At 42.9% G+C, this 23,433-nt stretch overlaps 1 protein-coding gene across 1 annotated transcript in view; it reads left to right on the top strand.

Annotated features, from left to right (window-relative positions):
* The window catches only part of adgrl3.1 (adhesion G protein-coupled receptor L3.1), a 211,465-nt gene that overhangs the window by 79,295 nt on the left and 108,737 nt on the right, over positions 1-23,433 (top strand). The gene's annotated exons all lie outside the window — the stretch shown is intronic.

The following is a 23,433-nucleotide window of genomic DNA, read 5'->3' as shown; positions in this document are numbered from 1 at the left end:
CCCTCTGATGTTGGCGGCTTGGCGAAATGTCTTACCTGCTTATTACAGCCTACATGCTTATTACAGCCTACATGCTTATTACACGTCTGATGGACTCCCTACAAAGGGCAATCATTTCCATGGTGAGGCACTGACAAGACTGTGTCTAGGGTTTAGGATTACAATAATAATCTATTTTTCCTATGGACAAAGGCTTGCTCTGAACCAGGGGAGGGGAAACAATGGAAGCCTGTAAGGAATATAGCTTGAGATTTGCCGCATGCCAGTATCGCTCGTTTTCTAGTTCTTTGCTGGGCTTCGAATGGTGTATTGTGCAATGCTGTGCTGTCGTCTTTGTCACATTCAAATACAGTGTGCGACCAACTTCAGATGATCTGCTAGTTCCTTGTTGTTCGCTGTCCATTTTGTGTCCTGCAAAACTTTCAAATGTAGCCCGAGCTTTGACTCACGCTTAGTAAACATGATGTTTACATCTATTTGAAGGGCAAACCTGCTTAGTTCTCACAGCGGCCAGCGGGCTGATTTGATATATCAGCCGTTGGAAACGTGGCATATAGACATTCAATTCGTGTGGTGGAATTTATGCATCACGTGGTGTATGTTTTCTGTTCTCAACCAGAGGAGCCATTCATCATCTACATCAGTCTGTATCATTATCCAGAAATCATACACAGCTCACCTGTGTGGTTCCAGAGAATGACAGGTGATTCTTCACTTAAGCCTAACACCACCCCATCCATCTCCCCTGATACACGCACAAAAAAACGTCAAAATATTCTGTGCCTAGAAGAGAAGCAGAGACCGATCGTCTCATCTCTGCCTTTGTTGTTTTAGCATCTTTTTTTCCGATGTCGTGCTTGCAACTTAAGCTAACTCTTCATCTGGCACCAAAAATTGCCCTGAATGAACTATAACAGTCCCGACCGAAACTGAGTTATCAGTAGAGTTGATCTGGGCCACTGTGGTTTCCTTTGAAGAGTCTGAATCAGCTTGTTATCAGCAGTGTTGGAGTTCTAGCTGAGAGGCTTTTTATTATCCAATCGGCCCCAGCTCTGTCGGTTGACAATGTTCAAATCCAAACCCCAGGCTTTTTGCCCGGGAGCGAGACAATGTGTCCTCCTTGTGAATCTCTTCTTCCCCCTTCACTCCCCTCCTTCTCGCCCTCCTTTCAACCACTCAACGGTCATTTTGACAGTGCAGTGCAACAGAAGCCTGACTGTCTCTGGCCCTGAGAAGGAGCTGGTGAGCTCTCAGCACCCCTCATTTCAGGCTTGACAGGAAACTGTTGTTTGTTGTACCACTGTCTGTGTGTGCTTGTGCACAGGCACAATAGGTGTGTGCACCCAGGTGTGCTTGAGAATATCCTTGTAGCTTAAGTATGTATGGAAGAAGCTGCGTGGGCGAGCGGGGATGTGTGTGTGTGTGTGTGTGTGTGTGTGTGCAAGCGTGTGCGACCACGTACCAGTGCATATGGCCTTCTCCCAGTGACATGTGACCTCTACAGCTGACCTCTCTAGTCTCGGGGAGCCGGGATGAGGAATTAATTACCCAACAACACCCAGCCTCTATCCATTATGACCTCATCACGTCAGATGATATCAGGGTTTTACCGAATGTGTCGATGCAAAATATACCACGGAGACCCACTGACCGATTTGTGGGCCTGCCACAAAAGGCTCATTAAACAACATCATCATTTACCTTCCAGCTCCACTACATGCACAGCATTCTGGGGGGGATCGTGTGACCAAAACACATCGAAGGGTATGTACGGCTTACCGCTGCAAGAATGGTCATTATAGAGAGAGGATGAATTGAGACAGCAAAAATAGTTTGGTGTGTCGTTGAGCGCTGTTTGATTGGTATGAATGGGTGTTGTGATGCATATAACTGGCTTAGTTTGCTTACAAGTACGTCGTAGGCTTTGCTTGTGACCTGATGTTTTGAGGATCTAACGTTTACTTAGGTACTGTGATATTCATGTAAAACAATATGTAATATGCAGTTAATGAAAAACGAATTCAACAAATCATATAATGATAAAGGGTTCAACATACTCTACGTCAATCAATGAATCACCACGTGGAGCCTTGCTCAGTCAAAGTGCCTGTTATGTAAGTGGTAGCATCAGTGGTGTAAAAGTACTTTAAAGGGCATCTGTACTTTACTATTTATATATTTCCCAAATTTTACTTTTACTCCACTACATTCCTGAAGAAAATAATGTACTTTTTACTCGCATACATTTTCCCTGATACCCAAAAGTACTCGTTATTTCGATTGTGCAGGCAGGACAGCAATATGGTCCAATTTATGCACCTACAGTACCAGTCAAAAGTTTGGACACACCTACTCCTTGAAGTGTTTGTCTTAATTTGTACTATTTTCTACATTGTACAATAATAGTGAAGACATCAAAACTATGAAATAACACATATGGAATCATGTAGTAACCAAAAAATTGCTAAACAAATCAAAATATATTTTAGATTCTTCAAAGTAGCCACCCTTTGCCTTGATTCCAAGACCGTGCAACGCTGTCATTCTCGCAACCAGCTTGATGAGGAATGCTTTTCCAACAGTCTTGAAGGAGTTCCCACATATGCTGAGTACTTGTTGGCTGCTTGTCCTTCACTCTGCAGTCCAACTCATCTCAAACCTTCTCAGTTGGGTTGAGGTCCGGTGATTGTGGAAGCCAGGTTATCTGATGCAGCACTCCATCACTCTCCTTCTTGGTCAAATAGACCTTACACAGCCTGGAGATGTGTTGGGTCATTGTCGTGTTGAAAAACAAATGATAGTCCCACTAAGTCCAAACCAGATGGGATGGTGTATCGCTGCAGAATGCTGTGGTAGCCATTCTGGTTAAGTGTGCCTTGAATTCTAAATAAATCACGGACAGTATCACCAGCAAAGCACCCCCACACCATCACACCTCCTCCATGCTTCAAGGAGGGAACCACACATGCGGAGATCATCCGTTCACCAACTCTGCGTCTCACAAAGACATGACGGTTGGAACCAGAAATCTCAAATTTGGACACATCAGACTAAAAGACAGATTTCCACCACTCTAATGTCCATTGCTTGTGTTTCTTGGCCCAGTCAATTTTATTATCCTTATTGGTGTCCTTTTATTAGAGGTTTCTTTGCAGCAATTCGACCATGAAGGCCTGATTCACACAGTCTCCTCTGAACAGTTGATGCTGGGATGTGTCTGTTACTTGAACCCTAAAGCATTTCTTTGGGCTGCAATTTCTGAGGCTGGTAACTCTAATAAACTTATCCTCTGCAGAAGGGGTAACTCTGGGTCTTCCATTCCTGTGGCGGTCCTCATGAGTGCCAGTTCCATCATAGGGCTTGATGGTTTTTGTGACTGCTCTTGAAGAAACGTTCAAAGTTCTTAATTTTCCGTATTGACTGACCTTCATGTCTTAAAGTAATGATGGACTGTTATTTCTCTTTGCTTATTTGAGCTGTTCTTGCCATAATATGGACTTGGTCTTTTACTAAATAGAGCTATTTTCTGTATACCACCCCTACCTTGTCACATCACAACTGATTGGCTCAAATGCATTAAAAAGGAAAGAAATTCCACAAATGAACTTTTAACAAGGCACACCTGTTAATTGAAATGCATTCCAGGTGACTACCTCATGAAGCTGGTTGAGAGAATGCCAAGAGTGTTCCCTTTTGAAGTTATTTATTTGAAGTTCTATTTAAGTATGTTATAAGTTTTTCCATGGGTGGCTACTTTGAAGAATCTCAAATATAAAATATATTTTGATTTGTTTAACACTTTTTTTTAGTTGCAACATGATTCCATATCTGTTATTTCATAGTTGTGATGTCTTCACTATTATTATACAATGTAGACAATAGTACAAATAAAGAAAAACCCTTGAATGAGTAGGTTTGTCCAAACTTTTGACTGGTTGTTTGCTTCTATAACAGCCTCCACTCTTCTGGGAAGGCTTTCCACTAGATTTTGTCAGGCCAGTCAAGTTCTTCCACACCGATCTCGACAAACCAGTTCTGTATGGACCTCGTTATGTGCACAGGGGCGTTGCCATGCTGGAACAGGAAGGGCTTTCCCCAAACTGTTGCCACAAAGTTGGAAGCACAGAATTGTCTGGAATGTCATTGTATGCTGTAGCATTAAGATTTCTCTTTACTGGAACTAAGCTCCTCCTCCACCAAACTTTACAGTTGGCACTATGCATTTGGCAGGTAGCGGTCTCCTGGCACCAGCCAAACCCAGATTTGTACACTGCATTGTCAGATGGTAAAGCGTGATTATTTTGTCATCTATGCATAGTCACTTTAATAACTCTACCTACATGTACATACTACCTCAACTAACCTGTGCCCCCGCACATTGACTCTGTATTGGTACCCCCCTGTATATAGTCTCGCTATTGTTATTTCACTGCTGCTCTTTAATTACTTGTTACTTTTATCTCTTCTTATCCGTATTTTTTTTAAACTGGTTGGTTAGGGGCTTTTAAGTATGCATTTCACTGTGAGGTCTACACCTGTTGTATTTGGCGGATGTGACTACTAAAATTTTATTTGATCACTCGAGAGAACACGTTTCCACTGGTTCAGACTCCAATGGCGGCAAGCTTTACACCACTCCAGCCGACACATGGCATTGCGCATGGTGATCTCAGGCTTGTGTGTGGCTGCTCGGCCATGGAAACCCATTTCATGAAGCTCCCGACGAACAGTTCTCGTGCTTACGTTGCTTCCAGAGGCAGTTTGGAACTCGGTAGTGAGTGTTGCAACTGAGGACAGACTATTTTTACTTGCTTCAGCACTCAGTGGTCCTGTTCTGTGAGCTTGTGTGGCCTACCACTTGTTCCTCCCAGGCGTTTCCACTTCACAGTAACAGCAGTTGCAGTTGACCGGGGCAGGGCAGAAATTTGACAAATTGACATGGAAAGGTGGCATCCTATGAAGGTGCCATGCTGAGCTCTTCAATAAGGCCATTCTACTGCCAATGTTAGTCTTTGGAGATTACATGACTGTGTGCTCGATTTTATACACCTGTCAGCAATGTGTGTGGCTGAAATAGCCAAATCCACTATTTGAAGGTGTGTCCACATACTTTTGTATGAATAGTGTATATACTTATAAAAAAAAAACATTTCTTTAGGATTTCTTGATTCTGATTTACAGTACCTTGTCTATTGATTGAAGTGTATCCCAGGGGAAGTTTGAACTTCAAGACCTCTAGAACACGTAGCCAAGCAGAAAGGTGTGAACACAGTTCAAATATTAACAATGAAGGATTATTGAGTTTAGCCGTTCACTGACCAAGTCCCTATCTTGTTATGCTCGCTCTCCTTCCAAACCCAAAGCCTACATCTCTTCTTTTGATCTCACCGATATGTAAAGTCTTCTAGGCGGCTAGACCGCCGTTATGCAAATGATCGGTCATAAAAAGTGGATTCATTTCAAAATAATGGGCCCATTCCTGAAACGGAGTGTCTAGCTTATCTAATTGTAACTGCCGTAAAGCCCTGAGAAACAAAGGAAAAGACTAATTAGCCAGGAAGGACTGGTTTGAAATGAGGCACGTAACTCTGTCTGAGGTGGAAACATCTGCAGGCGTCATGGCGTGTTGCAAGGGAGTGGTGTTTTCTAAGAAGTCTGCAGCATGTAAAGAAGTCTGCAGGATGAGGAAAGTTTTTATATGAATGAAATAATTTTGGGGGTCTTCAAGATTTGAAGACCCCCCGAAATGTTTGGCTGAAGTTAACAATTGACCTCTGACATTTGAAACAACTACTTGTTCTGGATAGAGAGGGTTTCCAGTTTTAACTGCATTTCTTAAATTGGACTAAAGATGGTGGTTTAACGATGGTCATAGGTGCGTCTCTAATAAGAAAAGGAAGAACCGCTGCACTCCATTTGATTACTGCTGAAGAATATTGTCAAAAATGTTGCCATTAAACGTCAACATGTCAAAGCATTTGGAATTGTTTTTATTTTTGTGTTTTCTCCTTCCTCTGACATCATTTGTACTCTGCACCTTTGGAAGTTTGCTGGATGTTCTTTGTACCATATTTTACAATTTAGTAATTAAGCAGAGGCTCTTATCCAGTGAGACTTACAATCATCTTTTAATTTTTTTAAATTTAACTAGGCAAGTCAGTTAAGAAAAAATTCTTATTTATAATGATGGCCTACCCTGGCCAAACTCCAATCCGGACGATACTGGGCCAATTGCGCTCTGCCCTATGGGACTCCCAATCACGGCCGGTTGTGATACTGCCTGGAATCGAACCAGTGTCTGTAGTGACGCCTCTAGCACTGAGATGTAGTGCCTTAGACCGCTGCGCCACTCATGTGATTGTCCCATCTTGCCCCTATCACAGGCATAGTACGTAGACGTTTCTTTAAAAATGATTATCAGCAAAGTGAGAGCTAAACTCAGCAAAAAAAAGAAACGTCCCTTTTTCAGGACCCTGTCTTTCAAAGATCATTTGTCAAAATCCAAGTAACTTCACAGATCTTCATTGTAAAGGGTTTAAACACTGTTTCCCATGCTTGTTCAATGAACCAGAAACAATTTAATGAACATGCACCTGTGGAACGGTTGTTAAGACACTAACAGCTTGCAGACGGTAGGCAATTAAGGTCACAGTTATGAAAACTTAGGACACTAAAGAGGCCTTTCTACTGACTCTGAAAAATACCAAAAGAAAGATGCCCAGGGTCCCTGCTCATCTGCGTGAATGTGCCTTAGGCATGCTGCAAGGAGGCATGAGGACTGCAGATGTGGCCAGGGCAATAAATTGCAATGTCCGTACTGTGAGATGCCTAAGACAGCGCTACAGGGAGACAGGATGGACAGCTGACTGGCAGAAAGTGCTCTTCACAGATGAGTCGCGGTTTTGTCTCACCAGAGGTGATGGTCGGATTCGCCTTTATCATCGAAGGAATAAGCGTTACACCGATGCCTGTACTCTGGAGCGGGATCAATTTGGAGGTGGAGGGTCTGTCATGGTCTGGGGCGGTGTCACAGCATCATCGAACTGAGCTTGTTGTCATTGCAGGCAATCTCAACGCTGTGCGTTACAGGGAAGACATCCTCCACCCTCGTGGTACCCTTCCTGCAGGCTCATCCTGACATGACCCTCCAGCATGACAATGCCACCAGCCATACTGACAGGAATGTCAGTGTTCTGCCATGGCCAGTGAAGAGCCCGGATCTCAATCCCATTGAGCACGTCTGGGACCTGTTGGATCGGAGGGTGAGGGCTAGGGCCATTCCCCCCAGAAATGTCTGTGAACTTGCAGGTGCCTTGGTGGAAGAGTGGGGTAACATCTCACAGCAAGAACTGGCAAATCTGGTGTAGTCCTTGAGGATGAGATGCACTGCTGTACTTAATGCAGCTGGTGGCCACACCAGATACTAACTGTTACTTTTGATTTTGACCCCCCCTTTGTTCAGGGTCACGTTACTCAATTTCTGTAAGTCACATGTCTGTGGAACTTGTTCAGTTTGTCTCAGTTGTTGAATCTTATGTTCATACAAATATTTACACAAGTTTGCTGATAAATATACGCATTTGACAGTGTGAGGATGTTTCTTTTTTTGCTGACTTTAGAAGGGGGTGAGGGGGAGTCAAGTGCAAGTGTTGATTCATGAAAGTTTGAGAAGGGTGATTATTTAAGATAATATTTGAAGTATCCTATTTAATGTTGGGTTTCAGTAGATGGGCAGGGACTCTGCTGTCCTAGCATTAGGGGGAAGCTGGTTCCACCATTGGAGTGCCAGGACAGAGTAGATCTTGGACAGGGCTGAACTGGAGCTGCCCTCCTGTAGGGGTGGGAGGGTCAAGAGCCCGGAGGTGGCAGAATGGAGTGCACGGGTTGGGGTGTATGGTTGAGCATAACCTGAAGGTAGGGAGGGGCAGTGCCTCTTGCTGCTCCATAGGTCCATGGTCTTGTAGCGGATGCGAGCTTCGTCGAAGCCAGTGCAGTGTGCAGAGGAGTTGGGTGACATGGGAGATCTTGGGAAGGTTGAAAACCAGGCGGGCTGCAGCATTCTGGATAAGTTGCAGGGGATTGATGGCACAAGCGGGGAGCCCAGCCAACAGCGAGTTGTATTAGTCCAGACGGGATATGACAAGTGCCTAGATCAGGACCTGCTTCACTTCTTGTGTTAGGTAGGGTCGTACTCTATGGATGTTGTAGAGCTTAAACCTGCAGGAGCGAGTCACTGCTTTGATGTTTGCAGAGAACGACAGGGTGTTGTCCAGGGTCAGGCCAAGGTTCTTTGCACTCTGGGAGGGCAACACTGTGGAGTTATCAACCATGATTAAGATTTCTTTGAGTGGGCAGGCCTTCCCCGGGAGGAAGAACAGCTCCGTCTTGTTGAGCTTGAGGTGGTGGGTCGACATGGTGGGTCGACAAGTTGAGATATCAGCCTGGCATGTAGAAATACCTAGGTGTTAGAAGGGGGGAAGGAGAAAAGTATTGGAGTGTTGTCCTCATAGCAATGATAGGAGAGACCATGTGAGGATATGACAGAGCTGAGTGATTTGGTGTATAGAGAGAAGAGGCCTAGAACTGAGCCCTGGGGGACACCAGTAGTGAGAGTATGTAGTGCAGACACAGATCCTTTCCACTTGGTGACGTGGAGAGGATCAAACCTACTTTTTATCCTACACTACTTTTGAAACAAAAATCTCTCTCAAAATATTTTTCTCCTCTCCAAGTGTACTTGTCTTTTGGCCAATTGAATCATAACATTCTGAGGTTTCACTGACCTAGTGAAGCTTGAAATAGGAACACTAAACCGACATAGCAAAAGTAAATAGGTCACTCAAGCCCTGCACCACACTCATATCGCCAAGGCCATTTTTGGTTTCTTTGTTCTGAGCAGAACGTTTTAGGCATTCAAGGAAACCATGTATAAGGTTAAGGATGACTCCCTCTAAGAATAAAAAGTGAAGACAACATTTCTATTCACATAGCCGCTGAACTTGAACCCTGATCTTAATTTTTTTGCTCCTAGATAAAATGAGGAACCAACAGAGCACAACAAAATGTCCTTGTAAAGGTGGTGAGACGAGACTTCTCCCAAAACATGAGTGTCTACTGACCCGTTTGTCCTTCTGTAATTGCTTCATGCAAAATACACAACTTTGCTCAAGGACATAGTCGAGCTTTCTTTATTTCTCTGCCCTCCTCTGCCTCTTATAGCGGCCTGTGGGAACAGGTTTTAGAATAAGCGTATCCATAACAACATTACTCAGAATAGCCAAGCAATTTATTAGCCAATAGCCAAGCAGTTTGCTGGTCATCATGTAACCATTATTTTATTTCATGACTCACTAGGTGTTGTGCTGGTTTTTATAAATATATATATATATATATATATATATATATAAATAAAATATGTTTTATTGTCACAGTGAAATGTGTTGTTTTACGGGTTCAGCCATAGTAGTACGGTGCCCCTTGAGCAAATGTAGGGTTAAGTGCCTTGCTCAAGGACACATCGGCATATTTTTCACCTTGTCGGCTCGGGTATTCAAACCAGCAACATTTCGGGTTACAGGCCCAACACTCTAACCGCTAGTCTACCTGCCGCGTAATAATTCCAGGCGCCCAGTAATTTTCTAACCGTAATTCCTGTCTCTCAGACAACCTACTGTAGTGACTGTGATTTATTTATTTTATTTGACCTTTATTTAACTAGGCAAGTCAGTTAAGAACAAATTGTTATTTACAATGACGGCCTAGGAACAGTGGGTTAACTGCCTTGTTTAGGGGCAGAACGACAGATTTTTACCTTGTGAGCTCGGGTATTCGATCTAGCAACCTATCGGTTACTGGCCCAACGCTCCAACTACTAGGCTACCTGCCACCTGTGATGTCAGTGTTGCCCTATAACCAGGGGAAAGATCACAACTAAATCTTTCATAATATGTGGTGAACTCATCTTTGTATGTCCATGGTAGCAATAGTCTCATTGTGTTATTGTGCAATTTGAAAACGCTATTATTTGAGGGTCTGTTCATTGGTCAACATTGACCTGGGTTTGGGGTCATGGTGTGAGGTCATGGTTGGTATGTGCTGCCTGCTTCCTCTTTGAAAATATCTCTGAAATATTAAAGGGGAAAACTGTAGTTGCTACATCCATTTTTGGACTTATAAATTAATGATATGCCCATGGATTCTTGAAGAATATAACTTAATTCCTCAGGAGCTAACTGTGACACCCTGTCAGAACCCAGAAGATAAGCTTGTTTTACTCCAATGTTTGTACACATTGTACATATAAAGAAACACTGTATAACCTCGAAACATGGTTAAAACGATCATTTTGATATCATGGATCAGTCACTGCATCCATAGCTCTGTCTATGAGATTGAGGTGATACATTTCTCCAGGCCCACCCCTCCGCCTTATTACCAAAACCGAGATGGGGTGTCTACTTTTTTTCCACTGCAGATTGGCCCTTTAAGTATTTGGCCTGTAAATAAAAAATGGGAAAGGGATAATAGCGTAATACGGTATCACAAATACTGACTTAACAAGGTCCCAGGGAATTTAAATTGGCCGTCCTGAATGCTGCCAATCATTTAACTTTTACCGCCTCAGAAACCCGGATCCGGGATCACCCCCCACCCCCCCCACACTGATTAGCATCGCTAGCATAGCGTCACAATTAAATAGTAGCATCTAAATATCATTAAATCACAAGTCCAAGACACCAAATGAAAGATACAGATCTTGTGAATAAAGCCACCATTTCAGATTTTTAAAATGTTTTACAGGGAAGACAAAATATGTAAATCTATTAGCTAACCCCGTTAGCAAAATACACCACTTTTCTAACTCCATCAGTTTCTTACTCCATCAGGTGCTATCACCAATTCGGCCAAATAAAGATATTGATAGCCACTAACCAAGAAAAAACCTCATCAGATGACAGTCTGATAACCTATGCTATACAATAAATATGTTTTGTTAGAAAAATGTGCATATTTCAGGTATAAATCATAGTTTGCCATTGCAGCCACCATCACAAATCTCCCCAAAGCGACTAGAATTACTACATAGAGCAACGTGTATGACCAATTTACTCATCATAAAACATTTCTTAAAAATACACAGCTCACAGCAATGGATAGACAGATCTTGTGAATTCAGACAATATTTCAGATTTTCAAAGTGTCTTACAGCGAAAACACAATAAATCGTTATATTAGCATACCACATATGCAAACGTTACCCGACCATTGATTCAAGCCAAAGAGAGCGATATCGTTATCATCGCCAAAATATATTAATTTTTTCACTAACCTTCTCAGAATTCTTCCGTAACATCATATTACACAATCCATATAGAGTTTGATCGAAAATGTGCATATTTAGCCGCACAATTCGTGGTTACACAACGTGATTAGTGGGCAAAAAATCAAGCAATTTGCCCGGCGCCATTTTGGAAAGGCACCTAATCTTATCGAAAACTATTCATAAACTTGACTAAAAAAATACAGGTTGGACATGAAATGAAAGATGCATTAGTTATTAATGCAACCGCTGAGTTAGATTTTTAAAATTAACGCTACTAGACATACAGTGTGCGTTACAGCCAGACTAGTGCCGCAATAATGGCGTCACTAATCGCCATTATTGAGTTTACATTTTTCCACATAAAAACGGAATAACATCATAAATAGCTCTTACTTTTCGACGAGCTTCCATCAGAATCTTGGCCAAGTGGTCCTTTGTCCAAAAGAATCGTTGCTTGGTTGTAAAACGTTGCATTCAACTTCTGATATAGCAGCTAACAATAGCTAACAATAGCTATTTTGCCCCAACGTGTCCAAATCCTCAAGACGCAATACTGAGGAAATTCCGAAAAATAGCAATATACTCGCATAATCTGATATAACTCGGTTTAAAATAGCTTCGTTATGATGTTTCTAAAACCTATATCGAATTAAATTACAGACGGATACATCTAACGTTGATAATTGAGCGTTTGAAAATGGCATCCTGAGGTCCCTCTCTGCGCAATGGTCAGCGTCGAAAAGAGGGCGCACCTCACTCCTTGGCCTTTTATAACCTCTGAGAGCTACGTATAAAGCCCATTCCACTTCTCATTGGTTACTGACATCCAGGGGAAGGCGGGTGCAGTTCATGTCGTTCCATAGGATACACACAGACCTTTAAAACTGATCTGAGACCAGAGCTTCGCTCTCAGACCATCGCAGTACCTGTCATGGATTTCGCTGTAGAAAGAGTTCTGGGTCACCCACAGACATAATTCCAACGGTTTATGAAACTAGAGAGTGTTTTCTATCCAATAGAATTACTAATATGCATATTGTACGAGCAAGAATTGAGTACGAGGCAGTCTAATTTGGCGACACCCAGAAAAAAAAAATGCTAACTGCTCCCCCTATTGACAAAAGGTTAAATGTTTACATTTTAGTCATTTATAAGACACTCTTAACCCTAGTTGCTCTTGTAAGTCGCTCTGGATAAGTGCCTTGCTCAAGGGCACATCGACAGAATAGTTTGCCTATTTCTCTCCAGACATAGTGCTTTGCATTCAGGCCAAAGAGTTACATTTTTGTCTCAAACCACAGAGTCTATTGCCTAATGCTCTCGAGTCTTTCACGTGCCTTTTTGCAAACTCCAGGCGTGCTGTCATGTGCCTTTTTCTCAGGAGTGGCTTCCATCTGTCCACTACCCCATAATGCCAAGATTGGTGAAGTGCTGAGACTGTTGTCCTTCTGGCAGGTTCTCCCATCTCAGCCAAGGAACTCTGTAGTTCTGTCAAAGTGGTCATTGGGTTCTTGGTCACATTCCTGACCAATGTCATTTTTTTATTGTTTATTGGGGGGTAGATCAGCTTTAATATTGCAGATAGATTGTACTGTAGCTTCCATCAATATAATTACCTGCATCATTTCCAATCCCCTATATATATACAGTCGTATGAAAAAGTTTGGGCACCCCTGATAATTTCCATGATTTCCATTTATAAATAATTGGGTGTTTGTATCAGCAATTTCATTTTGATCTATCAAATAACTGATGGACACAGTAATATTTCAGTAGTGAAATGAGGTTTATTGGATTAACAGAAAATGTGCAATATGCATCAAAACAAAATTAGATATGCATCAAAACAATAGAAAAATCACATCAATATTTAGTAGAGCCTCCTTTTGCTAAAATAACAGCCTCTAGAAGTTCCCATAGCCCGTAATGAGTGTCTGGATTCTGGATGAAGGTATTTTGGACCATTCCTCCTTACAGAACATCTCCAGTTCAGTTAGGTTTGATGGTTGCCGAGCATGGACAGCCCGCTTCAAATCATCCCACAGATTCTCAATGATATTCAGGTCTGGGGACTGGGATGGCCATTCCAGAACATTGTACTTGTTCCTCTGCATAAATGCCCGGGTAGATTTTGAGCAGTGTTTTGGGTCGTTGTCTTTTTGAAATATCCAGCGCCGGCGTAACTTCAACTTTGTGACTGAATCTTCAACATTATTCCCAAGAATCTGCTGATATTGAGTGGAATCCATGCGACCCTCAACTTTAACAAGAATCCCAGTACCGGCACTGGCCACACAGCCCGACAGCATGATGGAACCCCCACCAAATTTTACTGTGGGTAGCAAGTGTTTTTCTTGGAACGCTGTGTTCTTTTGCCGCCATGCATAACGTCCCTTGTTATGACCAAATAACTCAATCTTCTTTTCATCAGTCCACAGCACCTTATTCCAAAATGAAGCTGGCTTGTCCAAATGTGCGTTTGCATACCTCAAGCGACTCTGTTTGGGGCGTGTGTGCAGAAAAGGCTTCTTCCGCATCACTCTCCCATACAGCTTCTCCTTGTGCAAAGTGCGCTGAATTGTTGAACGATGCACAGTGATACCATCTGCAGCAAGATGATGTTGTAGGTCTTTGGAGGTGGTCTGTGGGCTGTTTTTGACCGTTCTCACCATCCTTCGCCTTTGCCTCTCCGATATTTTACTTGGCCTGCCACTTCTGGCCTTAACAAGAACTGTGCCTGTGGTCTTCCATTTCCTCACTATGTTCCTCACAGTGGACACTGACAGCTTACATCTCTGCGATAGCTTTTTGTAGCCTTCCTCTAAACCATAATGTTGAACAATCTTTGTTTTCAGGTCATTTGAGAGTTGTTTTGAGGCCCCCATGTTGCCACTCTTCAGAGGAGAGTCAGAGAGAACAACAACTTGCAATTGGCCACCTTAAATACCTTTTCTCATGATTGGATGCACTTGTCTATGAAGTTCAAGGCTTAATGAGCTCACCAAACCAATTGTGTGTTCCAATTAATCAGTGCTAAGTAGTTACAGGTATTCAAATCAACAGAATGGACAGCCTATTTATAGCTTATTTTTCACATCTGATTTAATTTCATACAACTTAATATTGCCACACTAAAAATCTTTGTCTGGACAATACCCCCATACTCAGCTTTTATTAGAAAATGAATGGCATGCCACTGTGATCATTTTCTGTGACGACAGAGTAAATTATTATGCAGCCCCAGAGGGGTGCCCAAACTTTTTCATACGACTGTATAGCAAAAAAAGAAACGTCCCTTTTTCAGGACCCTGTCTTTCAGAGATAATTCGTAAAAATCCAAATAACTTCACAGATCTAAATTGTAAAGGGTTTAAACACTGTTTCCCATGCTTGTTCAATGAACCAGAAACAATTAATGAACATGCACCTGTGGGACGGTCGTTAAGACACTAACAGCTTACAGACGGTAGGCAATTAAGGTCACAGTTATAAAAACTTAGGACACTAAAGAGGCATTTCTACTGACTCTGAAAAACACCAAAAGAAAGATGCCCAGGGTCCCTGCTCATCTGCGTGAATGTGCCTTAGGCATGCTGCAAGGAGGCATGAGGACTGCAGATGTGGCCAGGGCAATAAATTGCAATGTCCGTACTGTGAGATGCCTAAGACAGCGCTACAGGGAGACAGGACAGACAGCTGATCGTCCTCGCTGTGGCAGACCACGTGTAACAACACCTGCACAGGATCGGTACATCCGAGCATCACATCTGCGGGACAGGTACAGGATGGTAACAACAACGACCCGAGTCACACCAGGAACGCACAATCCCTCCATCAGTGCTCAGACTGACCGCAATAGGCTGAGAGAGGCTGGACTGAGGGCTGTAGGCCTGTTGTAAGGCAGGTCCTCACTAGACATCACTGGCAACAACATCGCCTATGGACACAAACCCACCGTCGCTGGACCAGACAGGACTGGCAAAAAGTGGTCTTCACTGATGAGTCGCGGTTTTGTCTCACCAGGGGTGATGGTCGGATTCGTGTTTTTCGTCGAAGGAATAAGCGTTACACTGATGCCTGTACTCTGGAGCGGGATCGATTTGGAGGTGGAGGGTCCGTCATGGTCTGGGGCGGTGTGTCACAGCATCATCGGACTGAGCTTGTTGTCATTGCAGGCAATCTCAACGCTTTGCGTTACAGGGGAGACATCCTCCTCCCTCATGTGGTACCCTTCCTGCAGGCTCATCCTGACATGACCCTCCAGCATGACAATGCCACCAGCCATACTGCTCTTTTTGTGCGTGATTTCCTGCAAGACAGGAATGTCAGTGTTCTGCCATGGCTAGCGAAGAGCCCGGACCTCAATCCTATTGAGCACGTCTGGGACCTGTTGGATTGGAGGGTGAGGGCTTGGGCCATTCCCCCCCAGAAATGTCTGTGAACTTGCAGGTGCCTTGGTGGAAGAGTAGGGTAACATCTCACAGCAAGAACTGGCAGTCTATAAGGAGGAGATGCACTGCAGTACTTAATGCAGCTGGTGGCCACACCAGATACTGACGGTTACTTTTGATTTTGACCCCCCCCCCCCCCTTTTTTTTGTTTTTTTTGACCCCCCCCCCCCCCCCCCCCCCCCCTTTTTTTGTCACATGTCTGTGGAACTTGTTCAGTTTATGTCTCAATTGTTGAATCGTGTTATGTTCATACAAATATTTACACATGTTAAGTTTGCTGAAAATAAAACGCAGTTGAAAGTGAGAGGACATTTCTTTTTTTGCTGAGTTTATTTATACACACACACACACAGTACCAGTCCAAAGTTTGGACACACCTACTCATTCAAGGGTTTTTCTTTATGTTTTACTATTTTCTACATTGTAGAATAATAGTGAAGATGTCAAAACTATGAAATGACACATATGGTATCATGTAGTAACCAAAAAAAGTGTTAAAGTAGCCACCCTTTGCCTTGATGACAGCTTTGCACACTCTTGGCCTTCTCTCAACCAGCTTCATGAGGTAGTCCCTGGAATGCATTTCAATTCACAGGTGTGCCTTGTTAAATACATTTGTGGAATTTCTTTCCTTCTTAATGCGTTTGAGCCAATCGGTTGTGTTGTTACAAGGTAGTGGTGGTATACAGAAGATAGCCCTATTTGGTAAAAGACCAAGTACATATTATGGCAAGACCAGCTCAAATGAGTAAAAAGAAATGACAGTCCTTTACTTTAAGATATGAAAGTCAATCAATACAGAAAATGTCAAGAACTTTGAACGTTTTTTCAAGTGCAGTCACAAACACCATCAAGCGCTATGATGAAACTGGCTCTCATGAGGACCGCCACAGGAATGGAAGACCCAGAGTTACCTCTGCTGCAGAGGATAAGTAGATTAGTTACCATTCTAAGAAATTGCAGCCCAAATAAATGCTTCACAGAGTTCAAGTAACAGACACAACTCAACATCAACTGTTCAGAGGAGACTGCGTGAATCAGGCCTTCATGGTCGAATTGAAGACAAGACTTGCTTGGGCCAAGAAACATGAGCAATGGACATTAGACCGATGAAAATCTGTCCTTTGGTCTGATGAGTCTGAGATTTTTGGTTCCAACTGCCATGTCTTTGTGAGATGCAGAATAGGTGAATGGATGATCTCTGCATGTGTGTTTCCCTCCGTGAGTCTTGGAGGAGGAGGTGTGATGGTGTTGGGATGCTTTACTGGTGAGACTGTGATTTATTTAGAATTCAAGGCACACTTCACCAGCATGGCTACCACAGCATTCTGCAGCGATATGTCATCCCATCTGGTTTGGGCTTAGTGGCATATTATTTGTTTTTCAACAGGACAATGACCCAACACACCTCCAGGCTGTGTAAGGGCCATTTGACCAAGGAGAGTGATGTAGTGCTGCATCAGATGACCTGACCTCCACAATCACCCGATCTCAACCGAATTGAGAAGGTTTGGGATGAGTTGGACGGCAGAGTGAAGGAAAAGCAGCCAACAAGCGCTCAGCATATGTGGGAACTCCTTCAAGACTGTTGGAAAATCATTCCTCATGAAGCTGGTTGAGAGAATGCCAAGAGTGTGCAAAGCTATCATCAAGGCAAAGTGTGGCTACTTTGAAGAATCTCAAATATAAAACACTTTTGTTTTTTTAACACATTTCTGGTTACTACATGATTCTATATGTGTAGTTTTTTGAATCCACTATTAATGTATAATGTAGAAAATAGTAAAAATAAAGAAAAGCCCTTGACTGAGTAGGTGTGTCCAAACCTTTGACTGGTACTGTACATATATTTTTTAAATATATTTTCCTTTACTATTTTTCATTAACCCTACCACCCCTCCCCTAATTGGAGTAAACTAATGAACAACAACACTTTGGCTTTTACTTCCAACTGTTACATGCTATAAACATTGTTTTTAGTGCTATCCTTCCTCTACCCTCAACCTCTCCCATCTATTTCTGATGTTCATCCAGTTCTATTTGCAATATATTTTTAACTGTGCTGTTTCACAAATGTTCTGAACCTATATACATTTTACAGACGCAGTATATTTTACTTTTGTTCTCTTGTTGTTATTAGTCCCAACCTTCAGCTCCATTCAATCCCTCCCATCTCTCTTAACACCATCCGTATTGGATTTCTGTTTGCCATATATTTTTCAACTGTGCTGTGATGCTTCATAAAAGTTCTGAACCTTTCTATTCTCATAGTTTCTACAGATTGTAAATTAAATCTTTTTTTTGCTAAAACGATTATATTATTGAGCGATTTGACTATGACTTTTCAAATCACCAAGTATTGCTATCTGAAGCGTTAGCCCCAGCTAAATGTTGCAATTCTTCAGCCATTCCTGGACCTGTGACCAAAACAAGATCCACGGACAGTTCCTTAGACTTCATGGTATAGTTTCTACTCTGACATGCACTGTCGACTGTGGGACCTTATATAGACATGTCCAAACAATTGATTTGGCCACAAGTGCACTCCAATGAAGTTGTAGTGACATCTCAAGGATGATCAAAGGAAATTGGATGCACCTGAGCTCAATTTGGAGTGTCCCAGCAAAGGTGTGTGAATACTTATGTAAATGAGCTGTTTCAGAATTTCACTTTCAAAAAATGTGCTAAAATATTTTCAAATTGGGCTATTGTGTGTAGATGGGTGATTTACATTTTTTAATTACATTTTCAAAATGTAGAATAAGTCAAGGGGTATGGATGCTTTCTGAAAGCACTGAGGCCTATAGGGCTCTGGTCAAAAGTTGTGCACTATATAGGGAATAGAATGCCATTTGGGACATAACCATAGACCCTCAGGCCAAGAGAGGTCCTTCACAATGCGTTTCAAGGGAAATTGAAAGCGGCCTAGCCACCCAAGTGTTCGCGTGTGATATTGAGAGATGCTCATCGCTATCCCTTAAAAATGGATGAATAAATAGAGAGCATCATGAACAAGTGAGGTAGATGTAACGTTGTGCTCTGGGATATGTTCCCCTCCATCACTCCATATGATCATTTCTGCGGAAGGAGCCGTTGTGCATTGTAGCACAGATTAACGTTAATGCGTTAATGTCATTGCTGATGGCGATGGTCAAGTCTTTGCCGAAGGGAGACATGTTAGACCTATTTCTGCGTTCGTTCTCTTTTGATTGGCGGGTAGAAGAGTTATATGACACATGTGGGTGGGTGTGTGCGTGTGTGGGTGGGTGCACATGTACGCAATGTGTGTTATTAACAGTGGCTGTATACGTTTACGTATGATGTGCACGTATGTTTTGTGAGCAGGCAAAAGTGCTATAGGACGCCATTAAATGTTCATTACGATTAGGGAAAACGATGCCTCCTGTTAGTTTGATTAAATAGGATGCCTGTCAAGATAGTCTTTATTGATGGAGTAGCCCCACAGCAGTCGACGGATACCTAGGGATCTTAAAAGCACTTCAACACACTGTTTGTTGGAGAGAATAAAGCCTTGAAACTGTTTTTTACCACTAGAAAGAAAAAAACATATTTAATCAAATAGCGGGATACTTTTGTTTGTTGTTGAATGTCACTGAATGTGTTTCACTGCTGATTTGTAATTCTTACCCTTTAATCAAGGACTTATTTAGACCTGGGACACCAGGTGGGTGTTAGTTATCAGGTTAAACAGAAAAGCAGCAGTAGTCCAGACCTCTGGACCTCCAGGCTGGATATAAATACCCCTACCATAGGCTTACACATTGTCAATGTAACATGCTTCACACTTACACAAAGGCCGCTGTACTACTTTATTTACTTTTGAAGGTGTTTTCTGACTTTATGGAACAGCTAGAGAGAGAGGATGACAGTGTTTAAAGATGGGGAGAGAGATTGTGTCAAAGGGTAGTAGGTTGTCACTGTAGACAGTTGTGCCAGAGGCTGCAGCATTACCGCTAGACCAGCCAGGCCACACAAAGGACCCTGTTTTCATCCTGTATTATCCCCCTTTATTGTAGGATGGTATCAGCATCGTCGATCATGCTTGTCACTTTTGCTGCACTTAACTATTTGTAGGAGAGCAAACGCCTGCTTCATGATTGCATTTGGAATGGATTGCCGCATCGGAGTGGCTATGGGAACTAACCTCTATTCTCCAGAGAGCTAGGTTTCCCTAGGGTTCTACCTCCTATATCCTGGGGCCCACTAAGACACAAGATAATGGCCACAAAGGTGAGAGTTAAAGGGACAGCTCCCTTATAAGAGGACGTGTGTGTTATTCTTGTCTTCCTCTGTGTGTGTGTGTGTGTGTGTGTGTGTGTGTGTTGTCATTGATTTGCCTGCCCTCTCCCACTGTTTGCTGGAGTGTTATGAGGCCTGACCTTTCCATCCTGGCCCTAACCATTTACAGCTAAGCTTAGACCACAGTCATAAGATGCTTGTTTCTAAATGCAATCAGGGAGAGCAGGGGAGGGAGGAGAGTGGAGGTGGGCTTTAGCTGAAATGATTGATGAGCATATCATGGGGGATTGTAATGATGTAGAGGGGTGTGTTTGTTTGTGTGTGTGGTGGGGGTGTGTGTTTGTAGATCTGCCTACGGTGTGTTTGCCTTTGTGATAGCTAAGGTGTAAGTATGGGGGGGGGGGGGGGGGGGGGCTGGCTGTGTGTGGAATCAAACCTTTAACCCAAGACCTCAGGGAAACAAGATCATAAGAGAATCTTTAATGTGTATCTGCGCTTGTGGTGTACGGGTCAGCTGTTTGGTCACCCACCCCTGCAATTGCTAATAACCCATCCATAACTGCCCGACTTTGTGATAAAGTGAGGCCCGCACCTGACCCTAGACCGCTAATATAGAAAATGCTCTGAGAGGGCGGAATGATTTGTTGTCGGGGTGCAGGATTTTCTTTTGCCTAAATGTTTCTGCTTATAATTTCCACCATTTTGGTCGACTATTTGTTAGTCAACTTGTCTATAATTAGATACATGCATCATATCTTCTGTGATTATGTTGCCCTAGAAGACTAAATAAACCCTTGCTCACCAGAATAATGTCATAAATCGACAATATTCAACAAAACCGACAAAGGCCTTGAGGACAATACGTAAAGCTTAATAAAGAACAGTAAAACTGGCAAGAGCAGTGTGGGTTTGTCTTTCATAAATCGATAGAATGAAATGAGTGCTTCAATCTACACAGAACAAAAATATAAACGCAAATGTAAAGTGTTGGTCCCATGTTTCATGAACTGAAATAAAAGATCTCAAGAAACTTTCCATACGCACAAAAATATTTAGTGTACAAATTTGTTTATATCCCTGTTGGTGAACATCTCTCCTTTGCCAAGATAATCCATCCACCTGACAGGTGTGGCATATCAAGAAGCTAATTAAACAGCATGATAATTACACAGGTGCACCTTGTGCTGGGGTCAATAAAAGGTCACTCAACACAACTCAACACATTTCCATGTCTCAAGTTTTGAGGGAGTGCACAATTGGCATGCTGACTGCCGGGAATGTCCACCAGAACTGTTGCCAGAATGTTCATTTTTCTACCATAAGCCAACTCCAGCGTCGTTTTAGAAAATTTGTCAGGACAACCAACCGGTCTCAAATGCAGACCATGTGTATTGGGTCGTGTTGGCAAGGGGTTTGCTGATGTCAACGTTGTGAACAGAGTGCCCCAGGGTGGCGGTGTGGTTATGGTATCGGCAGGCAAAAGCTACGGACAACAAACACAATTGCATTTTATCGATGGCGATTTGAATGCACAGAAATACCGTGAGGAGATCCTGAGGCCCATTGTAAAGGCCAATTTTTATTTTATTTTTAAAGTATCTGTGACCAACAAATGCATATCTGCTTTCCCAGTCATGTGAAATCCATAGATTAGGGCTTTTTTTGTTGTTGACAGATTTCATCATATGAAATGTAACTCAGTCAAATCTTTGATATTTTAGCATGTTGCGTTTTATATTTTTGTTCAGTATAGTTGACATCAGTCAAGTTTTCTGTCGTCTCTGCTTCTTTCGTGGAGCAGACATTACTGGCCTTCCCTTATCTTTATTTTCAACTCTCCATTTTGCAGCTTTTCTCTTCTTGAATTAAACACCGACATTGTCCTTTTTGCCTCTGTAGATTGACATGTACTTTTTCTGCCCATTCCCAAAAGCATTTGGCGATTAGCGTGTAGGCTGTTAGGCACGCGTATACTTAGGCCCTAAAGCTTATAGGCTTACACACTAATGCCAGATAGCCTAAAAATAATGAAAAAAAACAATGTAGCCTATAAATAAATAAGTTGTACACGAACGATACATTTATACATTTTTGTATGTATCGTTTTCTCTTTATTCAACCCACCCAACCTTCATCCACACAATATTTCATGACTCTAAACCCGCCCGCCCCGCAGATATAACCACGGGGACTGCGGGTTGAACCCACACATCGCTGATCCGCGTCGCGGGGAGACAAAGAAAAACAATGTCATATTTACGACACCATTGTCTTCGTCCTCCGCCCCTGGAATCGCACAGCTACAATACTGTTATTGACTTGTTATGCAGAAAGGCTTGGTATGTACACAAGCACACATTTTAAATACTTTTTTGAATCCACAAATCAAATTATGTCATAAAGGATTCAAACATTTTTAAAGGTTGTTGATGCAAGGACACTTAATGAAACAAAAAGCACCTTCTCCACCACACATCTAGTCTCCTCCATAACGGCTGAAACACAGCAGTACATTCTCCACCACGCAGCTAGGCTCCTCCATAACGGCTGAAACACAGCAGTACCTTCTCCACCACGCAGCTAGGCTCCTCCATAACGGCTGAAACACAGCAGTACCTTCTCCTCCTCACAGCTAGGCTCCTGCATAACGGCTGAAACACAGCAGTACCTTCTCCTCCACACATCTAGGCTCCCCCATAACGGCTGAAACACAGCAGTACCTTCTCCTCCACACAGCTAGGCTCCCCCATAACGGCTGAAACACAGCAGTACCTTCTCCTCCACGCAGCTAGTCTCCTCCATAACGGCTGAAACACAGCAGTACCTTCTCCTCCACACAGCTAAGCTCCTCCATAACGGCTGAAACACAGCAGTACCTTCTCCTCCACACATCTAGGCTCCCCCATAACGGCTGAAACACAGTAGTACCTTCTCCTCCACACAGCTAGGCTCCTGCATTAGGGTACCTAGTCAGTTGTTATGCACTACTCTTAGGCAGGCCTGCAATCTGAAGGCCACGTACCCGAAGTCTTTGTATGAACTGCAACCATTAACAACATGTGCAACAGACTCCATTACATTTAACTCAGGGTGTAAAATACAGAAGGGACCATGGTTTTCAGGGTACCAGAGTATTAGGTTGTATTTTGTTGGTAGAACTTGCAGCCTCACCTTAACAGTAAAGGTGAGCATGTCCTCACCAATGGCAACGTTCTGGTACATGGAATGGGAGACAAAGTGGTCAGCACAGTGCAGAGCACCAAGTTTCCCCTGCAGCCTCAGGCCAGTCCAGTGCTGCCGTAGCTACATCCGTCTGATACCGAGGAGTGTAGTCCTCGATTTAGGATGCGATGGTCCATCATGGGTGACAGAAGCCTCCACAACAACACAGGGGTCTGC

Source organism: Salvelinus namaycush, chromosome 6 (genome assembly GCF_016432855.1).
Source record: "Salvelinus namaycush isolate Seneca chromosome 6, SaNama_1.0, whole genome shotgun sequence".
Taxonomy (NCBI): Eukaryota; Metazoa; Chordata; class Actinopteri; order Salmoniformes; family Salmonidae; genus Salvelinus; species Salvelinus namaycush.
This window is presented reverse-complemented; position numbering and strand designations above follow the sequence as displayed.